This window comes from Chiloscyllium plagiosum, unplaced genomic scaffold (assembly GCF_037043375.1).
Source record: "Chiloscyllium plagiosum isolate Xiang-an unplaced genomic scaffold, Cpla_swu_hap1 HiC_scaffold_24, whole genome shotgun sequence".
Lineage (NCBI taxonomy): Eukaryota > Metazoa > Chordata > Chondrichthyes > Orectolobiformes > Hemiscylliidae > Chiloscyllium > Chiloscyllium plagiosum.
This window is the reverse complement of record NW_028270162.1, coordinates 20514696-20537774: the sequence shown is the minus strand read 5'-3', so window position 1 is coordinate 20537774 and position 23079 is coordinate 20514696. Positions and strand designations below refer to the sequence as shown.

Sequence of the window (23079 nt, the reverse complement as noted above, 5' to 3'; positions counted from 1 at the left end):
GTGACTCTTGGATAGGCATATGGAAGGTTGCACAATGATGGGTATGGAGGTTAGTCTGATCTTAGAGTAGAATAATAGGCTGGCACAATATCGTGGGCTGAAGGGCCAGTACTGTACTGTTCTATGTTGTGTTCCATGGTGAGGATGTTAGCATGGTGAGTGGGAGAGGTTGGTTGTTTGTTGGTTGGTGTGGGTGGGGAAGGGGAGATGGGGAGTGGGTTGTGAGGGGAGAGTAGAGGTGGGTTTCACTCCTTGGTTGCATTCATGCACAGGATGTAGAGGGGGAGAGGACCCATAGTCCTGCATAGAGCACTGGGCCAGCTGTCAGTTGTTGGGCTCCCACCTCCAGGTAATTGAACTTTTCTCAGTCACATCAGGAAACTGCCAGGCACGTTCCAGCCATCCCATAATAGCCCTGTTAACAAAGCCCTCGATGAGGCTAACTGCCTGACTGTCTCATGGGAATGTTGCTTGGAAACTGGCAACCTGGCCATTTTGAAACTGCCTCTGACCCTGATGTTTGAATGGAGCCAAAGATTTCAACCAAGCGAGCTTTCATATTAACTCTGGTTCAACCAAAAGAGGAGAAACCAAATCACACCAAAATGGTACTAAGCGACTTGAACCTTATTCAAACATTGAAAAAGGTCACCATGACCAGTATCAAGATGTCGAATTTCAAATCAGCTTCTGATGTACAACAACTTTGCCAAGAATTGACAAAGTATTGCTCTTGACAACACTACTCTTGTCAATTACAGATGTAAGTGTTAAAATTGTCGAGTCCTTGTGGTGCTGCGACTTATCAAGTGATGGTGTCTTCATGAAAAGAGAAAAGGACAATAAACATCATGGAAATAGCAGCAAAAACTGTGCCAACATGAATTCTGTCCCAAGCACAATGGTACTTTTAGCCTGCAATGCCTCGATCACCCTTCAAGACTTTCCTGAATTCCGGAAATGGGTCAATTCACTAATCATTGGAATATTTATAAATAATTGTCTAATTCTTTCTTTGCAGGGAGGGTCTTCAGGCAAAGGAACAGCTTTAAAGAATGGTTCAGATGCAGATCCTGTTGTTTTCCTCACCTGTTTCCAGGAGCAAAGAAATACAAAGCAGGAAATTCTACAAGAAATTCAGGACATTCTGGAGCGGTGTGCATCGAGCATTGCCTTTGAAATCAGTGATGTCAGCATAAGTTTCACAAAGAACAACAACATCCCTCCAAAGTCTTTGAGCTTTGCAGTAAAATCAAAGAAAAAGTCAAGAGTGTGAATTTTGATGTTTTGCCAGCCTTTGATGTATTAGGTAAGAATTTATGTCAGTGTTATTCTGAAGCTCAATTTTAATGTTAATTCTTCCACAAACGTTTACTCATCAAGGAAATTAGGAAGAGAATAACTTTTATCCACATTGTTTCATCACATATGAAAGCTAGAATAGGAGTAAGGGAGAAAATTAAGATTGAAGAATGAGGAAAATAAAGCTCATGGTGTAAAATGATATATTGACATTGCTAAAAGATTGGCTAGCTAACAGGAAACAGCATAGATAAAAATGGGCTGTTTACTGCAGGATGTAATGAGTGGCCTGTCACAGAATCAGTACTGCGGTTCAACATTTTAGAATTTATATAAATGACTTGAAGGGACCAAAGATATAGTTACTGCATGTGTTGATGATTCAAATGTAGGTAAGAAGTAAGTTGTGAAGAGGACATATGGAGGTTACAAAATGATGTCGATAGGTGAAGTCGACATGTCCTACATGTCACGGTGAGTGTAATTTCGGAAAATATGAAACCCATTTTGGCAGGAAGCACTTTTAATAAAAAGCAAAGTACTTAATGATGAGAGACTGTAAATGAAAAGGGATCTGTATCCCCTAGTGCATGATCAAAACGTTAGCATGTAAATACTGCAAGTAATTAGGAAGACTAATAGAATGTTGTTGTTTATTGAGAGGGGAATTGAATACAGAACACTGGTGACACCACAATCTGCAGCACTTTATACTTTGGAAGCATAGAAAATAGGAGCAGGAGCCATTTGGCCGTTCGGGTCTGCCCTACCACTTGATATGATCATGGCTATCATCCATCTTTGATAGCCTGTTCCTGTTTTGTCCCCATTTCCATAGAATCCCTACAGTGTGTAAACAGGCCATTCGGCCCAACATGTCCCCACAAACTCTCTGAAGAGCATCCCATCCTATCCGTGCACCTTCCATGGCTAATACATGTAGCCTACACATTCTTGGACACTATGTGCAACTTAGCAGGCCGATCCACCTAACCTGCACATCTTTGGACTGTGGGAGGAGACCGGAGCACCCGGACGAAATCCACACAGGCACAGGGAGTGTGTGCAAACTCAACACAAAAGTCAGCTGAGGCTGGAATTGAACCCAGGTCCCTGGAGCTGTGAGGCAGCACTGCTAACCACGGAGCTACTGTACCACCTCATTTTCTTTGCTATCTCCAACTCCTTGGTCATACAAAACTCATAATCATCAGCCACTTCAGCTGCTAACCTTGCTGTTTTAACTCTCTTGCTCTTTCACACGAGTTTGCACTACTTCAGGCAGCGAATGTTTGAATTCCTCCAAAATAATTACCTCTCTAAAGGGTATCATAGGTTTGCTCGATTTTTAAAGCTCTTATCTATCTATCGAAATTATTCTGTTTGATCCTTTCAAACTCAATATAGGTTTGACCAGGGACCCTTCTTAGATTCCTGAAACATTGTTCATAGGCTTCTGGTACAAGCTCATATGCACTTAAAATGGCTTTTTTCACCTCCTCATACACCCCAGATACCTCCTCGGATAGTGATGTGAATACTTCACTAGCCCTGCCTACAAGTTTTGTTTGGATCAACAAAACCCACATTGCCTCTGGCCGCTGCATTTGTTTAGCTACCTTTTCAAATGAAATGAAAAAGGCTTCCACATCCTTCTCATCAAATTTAGGCAATGCTTGAACATACTTAGAGTTTCTCACGAGGCTTCTGGCTACCAGGGGCTTGCTCATTCTCATTCTCTTCCTCACTAGACTCATCTTCAGCTTTTTAAACTGACTTTCCTTTTTAAGTGTCAGTCTTTGAAGTTCAAAAGCTCTTCCTTTTTCTTTTTCTGCTCTGTCTGTTTCCTTCTGATCTGCTGCTCTCTCTTTTTCCCATTCTTCTGCTTTTAATCATAACTCAAACTGTTTAATTTCTGCTGCCCTTTCCTTATCTCTCACCTCTAACTCAAGCTGCTTCATTTGTAATTGAATTCTTGCCATCTCTATAGATTCTGATGCATTCTCCAGCAAGTTTCAATGCTGAGCTACTGCTGTAATTATCTCTCCTTTCCTCACAGAAGCAGGTAGTTGCAATTCTAGTTTCTCTGCTAATTCCTGCAGCTTGGTCTTATTCACTTTTTTCAAAACATCCAAAGTTACTGCATCCACATCCAGAAATCTTTTGGCGACTGAAAAAGCCATTCCTATCCCAAGCTTTGCCTACCCAACCAAACCAACACCTGAAATAAAGACACTAGCACCTAGCACTCACTGTTTAAAATCCTGCAAAGAGCCCCCAGTCTGTTGTGGAGTAAGCCAGACCACTCAACATGCAGCCCATAACTTGGCAATTTGCTTTGGTAAGTTTACAGTGAAAATTACCCGGAATAAGGTAGCGAGGTTATCTCCTAGATTCTAAAACAGACAAAATTACACAATGAAACACAAAGAACAGAATTTTGTAAAAATCCTACAGAACTCAGTCTATCTTAACTAGACTTACGTATGCTGTTCCGATAAGCAAACTCCCATTAAAAACCAGTATAAATGGAGCACGTGCTCACTGGTTGAAATTGAAGGACAGAAAGAGAGAGGGTTTCCACACAGCTCACTGTTCAAGACTGAAATGAACTGCTCAGCTAGAGAGCTGACCACTTCCCTTTTATTCTACAGGTCGCTTCTAAAACATGACCACTTTGGCTTCAAGTCTCATCTGTTTACATATAAACACAAGGCCTCTCAAAATCTTTTCATCTCTGCACCAAACCAGACTAAGTGGCACCAAGGGCAGTTTATTACCCCTCTGAAAAAACCAAGGACATAGTATGCTTGAGAAAAAGAACAGCTTTTAGAAATAAGAAACCAGCTTTGAGACACTCACATTTATCTAAATTAAACTCCATCTGCTACTCCTCAGCCCATTGGTCAATCTGATCAAGACCCCATTGTACTCTGAGGTAACCTTCTTTGCTGTCCAATACACATCCAATTTTGTGTCATCTGCAAACTTACTAACTATACCTCCGATGTTCACATCCAGATCATTTATATAAATGACGAAATGCAGTGGGCGCAGCACGGTACCTGTAGCACTCCACTGGTGATAGATCTCCAGTCTGAAAAGCAACCCTCCACTACCACCCTCGGTCTTCTACCTTCAAGCCAGTTCTATATCCAACCAGCTATCCTGTATTTCATGAGATCTAACCTTGCTAACCAGTGTCCCATGGAAACTTTGTCGAACACCTTACTGAAGTCCATGTAGATCACGTCCCCTGCTCTGCCTTCATCAATCCTCTTTGTTACTTCTTCAAAAAACTCGATCAAATTCGTGAGACATGATTTCCCACACAGAAAGCCATGTGACTGTCCCTAATCAGTCCTTGCCTTTCCATATATATGGAAATCCTATCCCTTTGGACTCCCTCCAACAACTTGCCCACCACCGACATCAGGCTCACCGGTCTATAGTTCCTTGGCTTGTCCCTACCACCTGTCTGAAACAGCAGCACCACGTTAGCAAACCTCCAGTCTTCTGGCCCCTCACCTGTGACAATCAATGCTACAAATATCTCAGCAAAGGGGCCAAACATTGACTTCTCTGGCTTCCCACAGAGGTTTAGGATAAACCTGATCAGGTCCTGGGGATTGATCCACTTTTGTGTGTTTTACGACATCCAGCACCACCTCCTCTGTAATATGGCCACTTTCCAAGATGTCACCATCTATTTCCCCACATTGTGTATCTTCCATGACCTTCTACAATGTAAACACTGATGCAAAATACTTGTTTAGTATCTCGTCTGTTTCCTGTGGCTCCACAAATAGGCTGCCTTGCTGATCTTTAAGGGGCCCTTTTCTCTCCCTAGTTACCCTTATGTCCTTAATATATTTATAAAATCACTTTGGATTCTCCTTAACCCTATTTGTCAAAGCTATCTCATATTCCTTTTTGCCCTACTGATTCCCACCTTAAGTATATTCTTATTGCCTTTATACTCTAAAGATTCACTCGATCTATCTTGTCTATATCTGACATATGCTTCCTTCTTTTTCTTAACCAAAACCTCAATTTCTCCAGTCATCCAGCATTCCCTAAACCTACCAGCTTTGCCTTTCACCTTAATAGGAATATACTTTGTCTGGACTTTCGTTATCTCATTTTTGAAGGCTTCCTATTTTCCAGCCATCTCTTTCCTGTGAACATCTGCCCCAACCAACGTTTGAAAGTTCTTGCCTAATACCATCAAAATTGGCCATTCGCCAATTTAGAACTTCAACTTTTAGATCTGATCTATCCTCTTCCATTATTATTTTAAAATTAATAGAATTATGGTCGCTGGCCCCAAAGTGCTCCCCCATTGACACCTCAATCACCTGCCCTGCCTTATTTCCCAAAAGTGGTCAAGTTTTGCACATTCTCTAGTAGGTACATATTGAGTCAGAAAATTTTCTTGTACACACTTAACAAATTCCTCTCCACCTAAACCCTTAACACTATGGCAATCCTAGTCTGTTTGGAAAGTTAAAATCCCTTACCATAACCACCCTATTATTCTTATAAATAACTGAGATCTCCTTACAAATTTGTTTCTCGATTTCTTGCTGACTATTGGAGGGTATATAATACAATCCCAATAAGTTGATCATCCTTTTCCTATTTCTCAGTTCTGCCCAAATAACTTCCTGAATATATTCCCAGGAATATCCTCCCTAAGTACAGTCGTAATGCTATCCCTTATCAAAAACACCACTCCCCCACTTCCCCTCCTCTCTTGCCACCCCTTTCTATCCTTCCGATAGTATTTTTATCCTGGAACATTAAGCTGCCAGTCCTGTCTATCCCTGAGTCACATCTCTGTACTTGCTACAATATCCCAGTGCCACGTACCTAACCATTCCCTGAGAACATCTGCCTTTGCTGTTAGGCTTCTTGCATTGAAATAAATGCAGTTTAATTTATCAGTCCTATCTTGTTCTCTGCTTTATTACTGCCTGTTTAACTCGCTCCTTCTCCCAACTAATTTAAATCCTCCCAAGCAGCTCCAGCAAATCTCCCTGCCAGTATATTAGTCCCCTTCCAATTTAAGTGCAATCCGTCCTTCTCATACAGGTAACTTCTACTCTAAAAGAGATTCCAATGATCCAAAAATGTGAATCCTTCTCCCATACACCAGCTCCTCAGCCATGCATTCATCTGCTCTATCCTCATATTCCTGCCCTCACTAGCTCGTAGCACCGGGAGTAGTAATGTCTGGTTTACCCTCGAGGACTTCCTTTTAAAATGTCTGCCTAGCTTTCTGTAATCTCCCTTCAAAATCTCAACCTTTTCCCTTCCTATGCCATTGGTTCCAATGTGTACAATGACCTCCTGCTGGCCCCTCTCCCCCTTGAGAACATTCTGCACCCTCTTTGAGATATCTTTGATCCTGGCACCAGGGAGACAACACACCATTCTGACTTTTCACTGCCGGCCGTAGACTGTGCCTCAGACTAGAGAGTCCCCTATCACAATTAATCACTTGGAACCTGACGTACCCCATTACATTACAGCTATTCTTGGTACCAGAAACTTGGCTGCTCATGCTACATTCCCCCAAGAGTCCATCACCCTCAACATTTTCAAAAACAGTATATTTGTTTGAGATGAGGATAGCCACAGGAGACTCCTGCACTACCCGCCTTCCCCTCCTACCTTTCCTGGAGTTAACCCATCTACCTGACTGTATCTGCTGCTTTTCTCCCTTCCTATAGCTGCCATCCATCACACCCCCTAACTCCTGTAAGTTCCTTATTGCCTCTAACTGCTGCGCCAACCGATCCATGCGATCTGATAGGATTCACAACCAAAGACACTTCCTGCAGACATAATCATGAGTAACATGGAAACTCTCCCCAAGCTTCCACATCTGACAGGAAAAGTACATCATTCTACTAATGGCCATCTTTGCTCTTTCACAAGCTACAGACTCAGAAAATAGCCCCATCTTATTGCTCTAAAAATAAACTGCTCCAAGCTAACTGAATACATATGGCTTATATTTTTAAAATTTAATCAAGAGACAGACCTTAATAAAACATATAATCATGAAAAAACCCACTCTACTCACTATTGTAAATTTACAGAAAGGCTACACTTAAAAACTAACCCACCCAGTCCCAATTCCCTCTGACTAATGGTCCTAACACTATGGCCAATTCACCTGACCTGCACATCTTTGGACTGTGGGAGGAAACCGGAGCACCCAGAGGAAACCCACGCAGACACAGGGAGAACGTGCAAACCTCGCACAGACAGTCGCCCGAGGCTGGAATTGAACCTGGGACCCTGGTGCTGTGAGGCCACAGTGCTAACCACTGAGCCACTGTGCCGCATCTTTGACATTAACAGCCACCTTGTGAGTGAGAGCAGCAAAACAGTGATGATTCCACACATCTCTGGAGGCAAATGTCCATTCTATATCAATCAAATTTCAAGGGGGCCCACTGCCATTCAAGGCCGCGACTTGTACAGAGTGAAGTTCACTTCTCCACCCTCCCTCTTGGTGCACTGGCCTGCTCAGAGAAGCTGCACAAAATGCCACCTCCCTCAGGTTAAAGGTTGTCCTGCAGGATGCCAAAGCACTTCAGTGGCGTTTATCAGTGTACACGGACTCAGAAGTGTTGATGGTCAATCAATGATAAGAGTCAAAACGAGGTGCCTCAGGATTCTTCTCAACCCACTGTCTATCATGTGAGACTCAGTGCACATCATTCAGATACCAAACACTGACTGAACGTTTCAGAGCTCCCTGCCCCAATGTTTCTGCCCTGTCTCACTGTCTGCTGCCTGAACGTGAACTAACCTGTAGGTATGAAATGTACCATCAGAAAGATACCACATTTTGTGAACTAGAAAATGGCAAAAATAACCTGGTCCACATGTCCTTGCAATAAGCAGGAGATTCTCACCAGTTGTACGATGAAAGGAAATCCAAACCCTGACCATTCATTGTGGAAGCAGGTTTCAGGAGGGTTCTGTATAGCTTTTTAGGTTTGATGATGCATTGATCTTACATGCTTTCCCGGATGTCCCTTTCATCAATATCCTGCTCCTCATCATCCTCTTCATCCTTCAAAGATTGCTGTTGATCCAATATCCTTAGTATCCAGGACATCCACTCCCCTCTCTCGAGTCCAGGTGTGAAGGGTGCAAGACACCATAATGATATGGCACACTATCTCCAAACTGCAAGGCTGTGTCAGAGTAGTCCAGGCATCAAAAACCTCATCCTCCGGAGGCCTATCATCTCTGGTGGATGTGCAGGCAACATTTTATCTCCATGTTTCCTGTGGTCGGATGGTTTTATAAAGGTGTCATGGTCGCCTGACAGCCCTCTCTGTTGGCTCAAAGACCTTGCGAGAAGGCAGGAACCTGTGAGGTCTATTATATGTACATTGGGGAGGTGGTATTGTCGTTGGGCTGTAGATCCAGAGAGCCAGGTCATGTTCTGGGGAACTGTGTTTGAATCCCACCGTGGCAGATGGTGGAATTTGAATTCAACAAAAATCTGGAATTAAGGGTGTAAATATGACCATGAATCCACTGCTGATTGTTGGAAAACCCCATCTGGCTCACTCCTGTCCTTCAGGGAAGGAAACTGCCATTATTACCTGGTCTGTTCGACATGTGACTCCAGACCTACAGCAATGTGGTTGACTCTTAACTGCACTCTGGGCAATTAGGGATGGGCAATAAATGCTGGTCTAGCCAGCAATGCCCACATCCCATGAATGAATAAAAACAAAACTAAATGGCAGCTCTCAGAATATGAAGTACAGACATGCAAAATCTGGCACTGGGGGTAGTCACAAATAATTAAACATTGATGGGAGTAGACACCTTTCCTGTTGATGAACTCTGCAGGTAGTGATGGAGTGAAGCTGAGAGAAGTGAGTGATGCTGGAGAATGCCACATCCTGAGCTGCTTGACTCCCCTTATCACAGAGGAAGGATATGAACAGCTGTGATGTGGACAAATTGGCTTCAGTGACATCTCGGATGCATTTACAAGTTGAGGATTGGAAGGTGCACAGGTTCCCCCCAATGCTCCTTGCAAAAAGTCACTGGCATAAAGCTTCAGGACAGCTATGACTTTGATGGCCATGGGATGGGATAGCACACTGGTCTTTGAAAGTAAGATGGAATGGTTTAGTGAGAAGGGCCTAGAACATCCTCAGACTGTGCCTTCATTGTGCTTCCAAGAGTGGTAGAAAATGACAATGGGGTCAATAGCTGCAGCGTCTTGTCATTCTTCTCCAACTCCTTATGTCATCAGCACCTGCTGTTTCTCCTTCTAGAGGCTGGGAGACAGTCACTGGAAGTTGCTGTTCTTGCTGACAACATTGAAATTATTTTCTCCTGCTTCCTTGTCTTCACATTTGAATCATTGCCACAAAGGTCTTCAGCCACAACAATGTTTATGTCAGATACATGAGTGGGGAATGCCAGAAAGAGAACATCCTTTCTTTTACAGTACTCCTGACCCCTAACATCAATCATGGTCATGGCCTTATGTTATGCCTGGGCAAAGTTGGCCATGGAGACTTCACAATGAGGTCAATACCATACCTTGATAAAGAGCCCTGAGGTATGGGGCCATATCCAAATATGCATTACACAACCAAAGTGGGTGAACGGAATTGTGGTGATATGTCACTTTGGGATAGTATTCCACTTTACTGAATGTGGCCCCCTTGCACATCACAGACCATGCTCTTGCACTCTCGCAAATCAGTCTGTGAATGTGGCCATTCAAAAGTACTATTTCCCAGTGATAGCCAAGAAATGTGCTTCTGAAATGCCAAGTCCAGTGGATGCTTTTAAGTTAGCTTAACTCCTGACTGTCAACCCCTCGATCCCACTAATGAGTGCTCCTGTTTGACTTTCAGACATGGCCATTTGGTCGACATGTATGCAGCATGTTTCCATGAATGCTCCTGGCATGTGCTATAGTGTGACATTACTGAAGCATGGTGCTGCACAGTGACATGTCCATCCCCTTCACTGTTCAATGCTCCCATCTGTAACAAGCTATCTGCCTCACCTTCTGTGCTAAAAAGCAAGCCACCAATGTTACACACTACAACATGGCACTGTGAGGTCAAGTACTAAAAACAATACAGATCACAGAGTCTAGCCGCCTCTCAGTTAGCACAAAGTGACAGAGTGCTAAAACAAAACTAAGAGCCACAACTTGCATCCTGTGTATGTACGTGCCCCTGTGCTCAAAGTGACCGAGGTGAAGCTTGCAAGCCTGAGGTAACCACCAGATAACTGTTCTGATTTACAGGGAATTTGTGGGAACTTGCATGTGCAATTTCTCAAAACTACATTTTATCAATAAGGAAACCCCAGATGTCAGTGGTTAATATCACTTCCATGTCATGGTTTGTCATCAGAAAGTGCAAGATAGTTTTAATAAACATAAGAACATGAGCAGGCCTTTCAGTCCCTCAAGACTGTTCCACCATTCAGTGGTATCATGGTTGATCTGCGGCCTCATTCCATTTATGTGCTTTTGGCCCATATCCCTTAATATCTTTATTTACCAAAAATATCTCCATCTCAAATTTAAAACTAACTACTGATCCAGCATCCACAGTCATTTGTTCCAAACCTTGAGTACCCTCTGTATAGAAGAGCTTCTTACCATCTCTCCTGAACAGTCTGGCCCTCATTCTCAGAATATGCCCCTAGTTCTAGAATCCCTAACCACGCAAATAGTTTATCTTCATCTACCCTGTCTTTTCCTGAAGATCTTGAAGATTTTGATCAGATCACCCTTACCATCTGAATTCTTGAGAAAATGGGCATAATTTGTTTAATCTTTCCTCATACATTTTGCTCCAGATGAATGATTAAATTCCTCCAATATAACAGTGAGTGTTCCTCAAAATTATTTCATTAGCTGTGTCGGCTTTGGGACGCACAGTGGTTGTAAATTGAGGTCTTTCTTTTGTTTAATTCAGGATCAGCACAAGTGACAAGTGTTTACTGATTGTTCTGTAAATGGAGAAATGAAACTGAAACTTAACAGTCAAATAAGCTAAGTTTCTGAGGAAATTGAAACCAATTTGGTATTGACTTGGAATCAAGTGCCAAACAAATAATTCACAAATGTAAACTTTGAACTGGGTAGAGATATAAAGCAATGACGTGTCACTTCGATTTTATGGAAAGTCTTAGTAACTGGCTCTCACTATTTTTCTCGAATATATGAGGGCGGAGTTTGCAGCTAGTTTACAAGAGCTGTGGTTAGACCAACTTCACTTTGTATGAAAGCTGGAAAGATGGATTTGCATTTGTACAGAACTGAACCGAGGAAGCTGGATGATTTCATTAAACAAAACCTGGAGCCGAATGAATTTAACATCGAAGTGAGAAATGCAATACACAGAATCTGTGAATTTTTAAAGAACCGATGTTTTATCAAACAACCTGGGATCAAAGTTATCAGAGCCGTCAAAGTAAGTTACTTTGTGTTTAACACAGTATGAGACTAGTGTTTACAGTAAATGACTACTTACAATACTCTGAGTTTTATAAATGTTTCAGAATGAAGCTGATTTTTATTATGGTTGTGAGATTTTCAATTTTAACTTTCAACTTGTCTATGTTATCCTTCCTTCTCTCCAAAGGACTAGAATCTGATGTGAGATAGAGTTCCAAGGGAAATGATGGGGTCCCCATGATTTCAATTTAAATGAATGGGATGAGATGGGCTTGTCAATATTTCCTGTGAATTCTGTGCATTTAAATGGAGTAGGTGTGCCAGGCACTGACACAAATCACCAGGAAAATCAGACTAAAAGTGTTTTTCTCAGCCTAAAAAGTCAGCTTTTTTTAAAGACTCTGCAGCTTTCAATGTATATCTGCTGAAGGGAAGACTTACTTCAAGTCTGTTTCTCTTTAATCATTATTTTCAGTTGTTCAACAATCAAAAGTAAATTATTGTAAGGTGTTGTAAATCTGCTTCTGAAATCAAAAATAGTTTGAATTCTTAAAGTGACTTTCAAAGCAGATGTTGGCAGTACAATATACAATATACCCAACAATCTGGGGAAAGTGTGGCACACCCCTCCTTTTGCTGCATTTCACCAAATCTGCCATCATGCACTCAATCTACAGTCAGTTAAAATGAAGAAAGAACATGGTGGGCACAATTGTCTTTGTTGGCAGATAATAAGAGTTGGGACTTTAGAAGTTAATTCATTGGGTTCTTGACCAAGGATCTCCCGAAATTGACATGGAGATAGCTGCTCTTAACAGGAACTAACAGACTGGGCCTTCAGCTTTGACAATCACATGACTTTCAGCTTCAGAGAAGCATACAGTTGTATGAACAGGGAAGTAACTAAAACAGCAAATCAGTATGATTGTGGCCTCCCAACAAATTCTTAACCATTTGATTTCTAGACTCTTTAATTCAAACAGGACTTCACAATGAGGATGTTAGTGTGCTGGGTGGGATAGGTTGGTTGTCAGATGGTGTCGGTGGGGAAGGGGTGAGGAAAGGTCGGTTGTGTGGGGAGAGTACAGGTAGAATATAGAGAGGGAGAGGACCCATAGTTCTGCATAGAGCACTGGGTCCGCTGTCAGTTGTTGGGCTCCCACCTACAGGTAATTGAACTTTCCTCAGTCACGTCAGGAAACTGGAAACTGCCAGGCAAGTCTCAGCCATCCCATAATACCCCTGTTAACAAATCCCTCAAGGAGCCTAACTTACTATCTGCCTCATGGCAACGTTGCTTGGAAACTGGCACACTGGCCATTTTGAAACACCCTCTGACCAAACGTTCAACCGAGTGTGTCTGTCATATTAACTCTCATTTACCAGAAGGAGGAGAAAACAAATCACAGCAAAGTGGTACTTAGTGACTTTAACCTTTTTCAAATTTGCTCACTTTGGAAAAAGTCACCGTGCCAAGTATCACAGGGTCTAATTTTCGTTTTGTTATTTCATTTTTGTGCATAAACTGAGGTTTGTTTGACTGCTTCTGATTTGACATCAACCTTGCCAATAACTGTCCAAAATATTGCCCAGGCCGACAACACCACTCTGTCAACTACAGACTAACGTGTTAAAGTTGCAGAGATTCATAAAGCTGTATAGCATGGAAACGGATCCATCAGCCCAACTCATCCATTTCTTAACAAATTCCTCGCCATCCAAGCCCTTAACTCTATAGCAGTCCCAGTCTATGTTTGAAAAGTTAAAATCCCCTCCCATAACCACCCTATTATTCTTACAGAAAACGGAGAGTTCCTTACAGATTTGGTTCTCAATTTCCCGCTGACTCTTGAGGTGTCTATAGTCTAATCCTAATAAGGTGATCATCCCTTTCTTATTTTTCAATTTCACCCAAATAACTTCCCTGGACTTATTCCTCGGAATATTCTCCCTAAGTGCAGCATAATATTATCCCTAAGCAAAATCACCATTTCCCCTCCTCTCATGGTCCTCTTTCTGTCCTTCCTATAGCATCTATACTCTGGAACATTAAGGTGCCAGTCTGTCCATCCCTGAGCCATGGCTCTGCAATTACTAAGATATTGCGGTCCCATGTTCCCAACCATGCCCTGAGTTCATCTGCCTTCCCTGTTAGGCATCTTGCATTGAAATAAACATAGTTACATTTATCAGTCCTACCTTATCCTCTACTTTGTTGCTACCCATCCTGACTGTTTGACTTGCCCCCTTTCCCAACTGTATCAGTCTCAGATTAATCTCTTTGCTCACTGTCTCCCTGAGTGTGTGTGTGTGTGTCCCTCCCTGGCTTTCAGCGGTCTATTCGCCTGAGGGTCCATCATCCCTACCCCCTATATTTTCCAAAGCAGCATTCTTGTTTGAGATGAGGACAGCCACACAAGATTCCTGCATTACCTGTCTCCCTCTCATACCCAGTCTGGATATAACCCATCTACCTGATTGTATTGTTGGTTTATCTCCCTTCCTGCAACTGTTATCCCTCACATCCCCTAAATCCTGTAAATTCTGCACTGTTTCTAACTGCCACTCCAATTTATCCATGCGATCCAATGGGTTCACAACCAAACACACTTCCTGCAGACATAATCAACAATAACATCGATGCTTTCTCTAATCGCCCACATCCGACAGGAAGAGCATATTACTTTACTGAAAGACATCTTTGTACCTTAATAATCTACACACCTAGAAAATAGTCATGTCTTACTGGTCTAAAAACGATGCCCAGGCTAACTTAGCACCAATGCTTTTGTATTTTAAAAGTTTAATGAAGAGACAGATCTCAATAAAAAAAAATCAAAAAAACCCCACTCTGCTCACTATTGTAGATTTACAAAACCAGTAAGGTTACACTGAAAAATTTGCTACTTTGCTGCACCCCTCCTGTAAGGTTTCTCCAAGGTCGGTTGTGAATTTCACTGTTTGGAGTTTGTCTAAAAAAAATGAACAATGTGCAGAGATACTTGAAACCAAGCAGCAGAGGCAGTTAGCTGTGTAGGTTGTTTTTACCTCTACTATTGAGTCAGACAGCTGTGCAGATTTACTGCTCCATTTGACTCACCTGCCTTTAGCTCCCTTCCTCCTTTTTAAAGTGCTGTTATTTTGATCATTTTTGCCCCAAAGTTCCAAAACAATGTAACAGCTTATAAAACAATAATTACTGATCATAGAATTCAAGGAAATCAGCTCCAACACTGAAAATATCTCAAAGAAAGAGCAGCTCTTACAGCGACAATGTTTTCCTCCATCTTGCAACCTTGTAGTGCTGTGACCTATCATGTGATGGCACCTTCACAAAAAGAGGACAAGAGGAGAAAAACACCATGGAAATAGCAGCAAAAAGTATACCGATGTGAATGCTGTCCCTAACACAATGGTATAGATAGATAGCCAGCAGTGCTTAGACAAATGTATTCAAAATTTCTGAAATGGCCAAATTCGTTGATCATTGAAATGTTCACAAATATTTTTTCTATCCTTTCTCCTCTGCAGGGAGGGTCTTCAGGCAAAGGAACGGCTTTAAGGAATGGTTCAGATGCAGATCTTGTTGTCTTCCTCAACTTTTTCCAGAGTTTTGAGGAGCAGAGAAACAAGAGAGAGGAAATTCTTGAAGGAATTCAACAAGTATTGACAGAGTGTGCACCAAGCATTGCTCATAAGATTAGTGACATCAACATAACTCTTGTATCGAACAGCAACGTCCCACCAAAATCATTGAGCTTTGCTCTAAAATCAAAGAAGAAATACTCAGACAGTGTGGAATTTGATATTTTGCCAGCCTTTGATGCACTGGGTAAGAATTTATGTTAGTGTAATTTTTAAGCTCCAGTATAATTTTAGATCTTTCACAAACCTCTGCTAATCAAGGAGATTGACTATTATTCATATTGTTTCATAACACGTCCTGTTTCTAGTTAAGGCGATGGAGCAATTAGCTTTTGTATATTTATCTAGGCCCAAACATCTCAGTAGTGGCAATCATCCTTAAATTGCATTTTTTTTTAACAATATGATAGAGGACATGCACATGAAAAAGATATGAAAAAGTGATCAAAGACAGATCAGAATGTGGAATAATCAGATTGAACCGTGATCTTATTGAGCAGGGGAGCAAGCTCAAGAAGTCGAGTGCCGACTCTTAATTTTAATTTGTGTATTTGTATGACAGGCTTAGCTTATATTTGCAAACTGAACTGAGATGTTTGAAGTGATGATCAAATCTGCATTTAATGTCTCTAGCTTAAAGGAGAACAGATTGTGAACCACATGTATAGTGAGTTAAGTTGAGTAAATTGCAGCTTAATCGGGGAGGTGTGTTTCGACAGTGAGAAAGGAGGTAAATGCTTAGGTGCTCAATCTCTAGCTTATATCTGACCACAAATGCCACAGTTTCTGTTGCTCATCAAATGTTTAATTTCCTACAGAAGGATCACCAAATGGAAATACAGCCCATCTCAGGCTAATAAAATTCGTAAGCGAAAATGGTGATCCATGTGGGGAATTTTCTGCATGTTTTACTGAGCTTCAGAGGAATTTTGTGAAGGAACGTAATGCAAAACTTAAAGACTTGATTCGCCTTCTAAAATATTGGTACAAAGAGGTGAGTGACTGGGGAACATGGCTTGAAGAATGTAGGGAGATTGTAGCGCCACATATAAAAAGATGGTGTTTCTATAGTTATATCATTGACAAATATGACTGATGAATTCGGGCTTCGTCCTTATTAAAAACCTGTGAACACTTGCCTAGAATGCTTGTTTGCATAGAAGGGCATTGGCAGAATCTTTGAAGGAGTGCTCCTTTGAGCGGTTTCTCTCAGAGCTCCTCCAGCCTCTGCTAAAGGTGCAGTAAAAGATCTGGTTGCTGTCTGAAGCCATATAAAAGAAGTACCCATATTTTTAACAGTTGAACAATTTAACCTCCTCTTTCAAGAAACTGGCTTCAATCGAAGTTGCTGGAATGACTTTAGAGAAAGGGCAGATCCTGTACACCTTCAGCTTAGGTTAAATACATCTCAGAATCAGATCTTGATTCTCTAGTGTAGTCATGAAAAAAATTCCCTGATGCCATATTGTGTGGAGGAGCTGTATTGAAATTGATTACAGATCAGGGGTGGAGGCCAGTCCTTTAACCTGCACATATTTGGGCAGCACAGTGGTTCAGTGGTTGGCACTGCTGCCTCACAGCACCAGGCACCCGGTTTTGATTCCAGCCTCAGGCGACTGTCTGTGCGGAGTCTGCACATTCTCCCTGTGTCTACATGTTTCCTCCGGGCGCTCTGGTTTCCTTCCACAGTCTAAAGATGTGCAGGTTAGGTGAATTGGCCATGCTAAATTGCCCATAGTGTTCAGGGATGTGTTAATTAGTTATGTGTAAATGTAGAATAATAGAGTAGATGAATGGGCTTGGGTGGGATACTCTTTGGAGCGTTGATGTGGACTTGTTGGTCTGAAGGGCCTGTCTCCGGACTGCAGGGATTCCATTCTATTCTCTATATTTGAACATGGTTTTATATTTAAAGTGAAGACATGGGATTTCATCCTTAGTCTTTTACATTCCCTTGTGCCTGGATTGATCATCTCATGTTATTTGAACAGGCAAATGAAAATTGTATTAACGTGATTAATCTTCACAAGAGCAAAGGCTGCATCCAATGGTTTAGTACCCAGAGTTCCAAAATGCAGAACTAATGGAATCAAATGTCAGTTCATTCAATGCTGAAAGAACAACTGTAAAATGATGAGATGGAAATTAGCCCTTGTTCCTGTCCCTGGGAAATAGAAGCAAAAATTAACAATTTCAACCAACATTTTAAGTCCAATCTGACTCTACTTCAGAGCTGAAAGGATGAGAAAATTGTGGTTTTTATGCTGTTGACAGATGGGCAGGAGAAGTGACTCAAACAAATAGTGAGGGAACCCAGAGCAAAATGTGAAGGGTGGCTAATGGTGGTGAAGGAGAGATTGCCAGGGATAAAACCAGTTACAATTAAAGGCATGAAAAGGAGAAAATGGGTCCATGCTGCTGAGAGCAAAGACAACAAAACACAAACAAGATATGTCCGTGGGAGGGGATGTAAGAAAAATGGAGGCCACGTCAGGAATGTTAAGGTTCACAGAGGCAGAAACAGAAGTACAAGGTGGGAGTTGGCATGAATAATTTTAATGTCATGTTGTGTCTGCACATCAACCATTCAGTATGTCAAGCCACGGAAATCTGAGCTGGCTCCTGGTCAACGTCTGCCTGCTAAGTATGCGGTGGAGCTGCTGACTATCTACGCCTGGGAGCAAGGCAACGGGACTAAGAGATTTGTCACTGCTGAAGGTTTTCGGACAGTCCTTGAGCTGATCTGCAACTATCAAAATCTGCGTATTTACTGGACCAACTACTACAATGTCGACAATCAAGACATTGTAAATTTTCTGCGTAAGAAACTCTGTGGCAGCAGGTAAAAGCTTCAAATATCTTTTAACCTAAACCAGTTAGAACTGTTCCAATTCATGAGGTTATGCTGCAGCTGTACAAAACTCTGGTGCGGCCACACTTGGAGTATTGTGTACAGTTCTGGTCACTGCATTATAAGAAGGATGTGGAAGCTTTGGAAAGGGTGCAAAGGAGATTTACTAGGATGTTGCCTGGTATGGAGGGAAGGTCTTACAAGGAAAGGCTGAGGGACTTGAGGCTGTTTTCGTTAGAGAGAAGAAGGTTGAGAGGTGACTTAATAGAGATATATAAGATAATCAGAGGGTTAGATAGGGTGGACAGGGAGAGCCTTTTTCCAAGTATGGTGACGGCGAGCATGAGGGGGCACAACTTTAAATTGAGGGGTGATAGATATAGCACAGATGTCAGTGGTAGTTTCTTTACTCAGAGAGTAGTAAGGGTATGGAATGCTTTGCCTGCAACGGTAGTAGATTCACCAACTTTAAGTACATTTAAGTCATCAATGGACAAGCATATGGACGTACATGGAATAGTGTAGGTTAGATGGGCTTCAAATTGGTATGACAGGTCGGCGCAACATCGAGGGCCGAAGGGCCTGTACTGCGCTGTAATGTTCTATGTTCGTTCAGAGCACTCTCAAGTAAGGAAGCTGATTGCAGGACATTTAGTGATCTAATTGATCTTTAATATCTATCTTGTGGCATCTTTGGGTGTCAAGTAAGGGACATGCTGACATTGTTACTTAAATGTAATGCATGTACAGATCAATGATAGGAGTCAGTAATAGCCCATAACACTGGTTTTGTTGTGAAAATGTGCTCCTGAGCCCTCAGATTGGACGACATTCTCATTCACGAATTCTCATTCTCATGCTTTTAACATCAAATCAAACCTCTGCCTCTAGCTCCTTCCCCAATTAATGTTTCCAAGTCTTAAAATCTTTCCCTTTGTTTACAAACCTCCAAATCACCTCATTTGTTTATTGTACTTTGTGACTGTAACACCCTCCACCTATTGTTCCAGCTCATATCCTCAACCTCCTGTGTACTGTCCTTTCTCTTATTTTCCACTCGCATCAAAGCTTTAAGACACTAAAATAAAACAAAAAAAATGCTCATGCTGGAGACTGAAAACAAAAATAATAGAAATTACTGGAGAAACTCAGCAGGTCTGGCAGCATCTCTGGATAGAAAACAGAGGTAATGTTTTGTGACCCTTCTTCAGAACTTTACATCACATTGGTGCCATATTCAGAGCAGCATAGTGGCTCAGTGGTTAGCACTGCTAACTCACAGCATCAGGGTCCCAGGTTCAATTCTAGCCTCGGGCGACTGTCTGGTGTGGAGTTGGTACATTCTCCCTGTGGGTTTCTTCCGGGTGCTCTGGTTTCGTCTCGCAGACCAGGTGAATTGGCCATGCTAAATTGCATTAGTCAAAGGAAAATGGGTCTGGCTGGGTTACTCTTTGGAGGGCCGGTATGGGCTGAAGGGCCTGTTTCCACGCTGTAGGGAATCTAATCATTATAGAGCTCTCCATAAACATTTTCACTTCTTTTAATCTCATTTTGAATAGTGTCCTGGAGACCATTGTTCAAACCCTCACATTATAGTAATGGTCAGTGTCTACTCCACTCCATCAGTTTACCACATGAAACTTGCTTTGAGACAATTGAGGCAAGCAAGTGCCTGAGTTGTGACAGTCAATTCCTGCTGTGAGTTTAATTCCTCAATAATAGAGGTAAAGTAGAAAGTCCCTGAAATACCTGCAGAGGTTAACAACGAAGCTTTGGCTGAGGATCGCAAATTCTGGTATCCATAACTCATGGGGCATCACTACTTCATCACAGATTGCTGGATTCTTTCCACACTAATAACAACAATCACCATTGAACTCAGTGTTACTTTGCTCAGAAACTCAGGTCTATGGTTTATAACAATTATTGGATGTGGTTTTATTTTGCAGACCAATAATCCTTGACCCGGCCGATCCAACTAATAACGTTGCTTCATCTGATGGATGGAACGTGATGGTCAAGGAGGCCAAGAAATGTCTCAGCTCTTCATGTGTCTCTGGAGTCCAAGCATGGAAGGTCCAGGTAAATAGATTTAGGAGACACTTGACACGGGACACTGTTTCGTGTAGAAATTCTGGAGATTGAATTGTTAAATGACACAGTTCCTTCTCTTGACTTTAAGCCAGGAAGCATACCCTGGGTGTTCTACAGAGTCAGAAGGTGGGAAATCGTGCTTCACAAGAATCAGTGATGGACCTTTTGCTGTTAGTACTGTACATGACCAATTTATGGATGACACCTGATTGCAGAGTATAGTCAATATTGAGGGACATGGTAGCAAATCACAGTAGGACTTTAACAGACTTGGCAAAGAAACAAGTCATTGACAAACAGAAAGCCATACTTGATAAACATGAAACTGTACATTGACAGGGATAACAGGGAGGTAAGGGATGTCACTTATCATTTTAAAAGTGAACACTAGGTGGGGTAGTGGAACACAGGTCGCGTGGATTGCAATTACATCAATCACCAGAGATGGCTCCACAGATTATTGATAGCAGCCAGGAAGCAAACCAAGCACAAGGATTTATTCCTGGAGCCATGGAGTCAAAAAGTGGGCAACTTATTGTTGACCTTGAGATCTGAATGCATCCTGGTCATATTATAAAAAGGATCTAAAGGACACTGGAGCAGGTGAAGAAAATATTGAGAAGGATAGTGATAAAAAATATGTTTGTACACATTTCAGGAAAGAATTGGTAAGAAAAAAAAGAGGGCTGAGGGGATTTTGCAGTAGCAATCATTAAAATAATGACAGGTTTTAACTGAGTGGATTCAAAGACAATGTTACTTCATGTGGGGAAGAGCATAACTAGATGGGAAGGTGGAACTCCCTGCAATGGGGGTGGTTGAAGCAAATAGTATAGATACATTTGAAGGGAAGCTGGTGAGGCATTGGATAGAGGAGGGAATAAATGATAGATTCCGACTTGTTAAAAATAGAGCAGACTTGAGAGTAAGTGCTGTTGAGATTCCGACCAACCAAAAATATTGAGTGTGGGACATCAAATAAGTACTAGATCAGACTTTGTGAAATGGGGGTGAACAAAGTTCTGTCTTTACTGACAATAAAATGCTTGACACAAATGTTCTATTTATCATCACAATAAGAATCAGGAGAGATGGGGAGTAAAATTGAAAAATATACTTATTGTTGTATTTGTATTTAACAAACGAACACAGCCAACTGTCTTTCCAGCCCCAAAAACAATTTTTTTTTAACCGTTTTAGCCAATGGCACAGTTTGAATCACTGTGATTAGCCTGAATGGCTCCTCATTACCCCTGATGGCCAACAGTGACACCAACATTTTAATGATCAAGAATCAAATCCAGCAAAATTGGGGCATTCCAGTTCACCAACAACGCCTGATGGTCAATGAAACTATTCTGAATGGTGGCAAAACCTTATTGGATTCTGGAATATTCTTTGGTGCAAAGCTCCACCTACTTGTGACAAACTCAATGGAGGTATTTGTAAGGCATCCAAATGGACGTAACCTAGAAATTAATGTGTCCCCGACTGACAAGGTTTTGAGCCTGAAAAATAAGTTCCAAACTCTGGAGCACATTTCTCCAAGCCAATATTACCTGACCTTTCAGTCACGAACACTAGAAGATAGCCACACGCTGGAATACTACGGCATTGATCAACATTGTACTATTGACATCAACTTGCGTCTCCGCGGGGGCAAGGCATCTTGAAAATCAACGCAATATTAAAACGTTTAAACCACATTTTAATGAGACATCTTATCAACTGGATTTATTTGGAACATGTCGTAAATATAAGTACTACATATTAATCCTTTTCACTGATTTATATGTATCTGAAAATACAAAAATTAAAATGAAATTAATGTTGAGAATGAGATGAGACTTCAAGTAATGTTTAAAGTGGAATGACCCTGTGCATTTTGAAATATATATTCTACTTTTAATCACTGCAGGGAATGATACTTTGACTGGAATACTTTCTTATTTGAATGTGATTTCTTCCACTGCTCCTCCAGATTAGTTAATGTGACCAATCATTGCCTGAGGTTTTTGGGATCAGCCTGTAGTTTGGAAATAATTTGCTCCTCCTGTCTGTTCTGCATTGCACATTGGAGATGGCAACAAGTGGCCTTTCTCTCAAAATTATTGAAATAACACACATTTGCATTATTTTTATTGCACAAATTCTGTTGCCAACTGCAGCAGTGAATTAATAAGCTCTTTTTAATTACAGAATGATTTTGTACCTTTATTGATTATGTACTTACTTGCTGTTTGGAATGTTTTACACATTAAAGTAAGGTAGGAATGTTATTTGTTAAGTATGTATTATCTATTACAATAGTCAATTGTATCGTAGAATTTATACAATTGAAGCAAAGCCATTCAGACCATCATTTTGAATCTGGAAATTTGAAGAACCTATCTAATTTCTTTTTTAAAAAAAATTCTCTCTATCTTTTTTGGAGGTTACTATTGAATCTACTGTGCAAAATCACAACAGACTGAATATGTAATATTGCTAAATAAAGGTCTTTGACAATAATGAGTTTGTTAATCAGTTCATTTACTCATTCAGTTTGAGATTTGTTTCTGGACCTGCAGATAATCTAATGGATATTATTCTTAGACTCTTTTCATAATAGTTCCAGATCACGAGTACCTTTCAGATGATGCCTGTCAACATGTCCATACACTGTGCCTGTTTCAACTCAACGTAATAGGTGACAGCTGTTCTCTTGTTACTT

General features: G+C 41.3%; 1 pseudogene across 1 annotated transcript; it reads left to right on the top strand.

Moving 5' to 3' along the window:
* Positions 1-11550: 11550 nt before the first annotated feature.
* LOC148145368 (2'-5'-oligoadenylate synthase 1A-like) lies at positions 11551-22877 on the top strand (annotated as a pseudogene). Its single transcript, XR_015761249.1, has 6 exons — positions 11551-11792; positions 15308-15608; positions 16240-16415; positions 18013-18263; positions 20222-20354; positions 21567-22877. The product of XR_015761249.1 is annotated as a 2'-5'-oligoadenylate synthase 1A-like (transcript).
* The last annotated feature ends 202 nt before the right edge of the window (positions 22878-23079 follow it).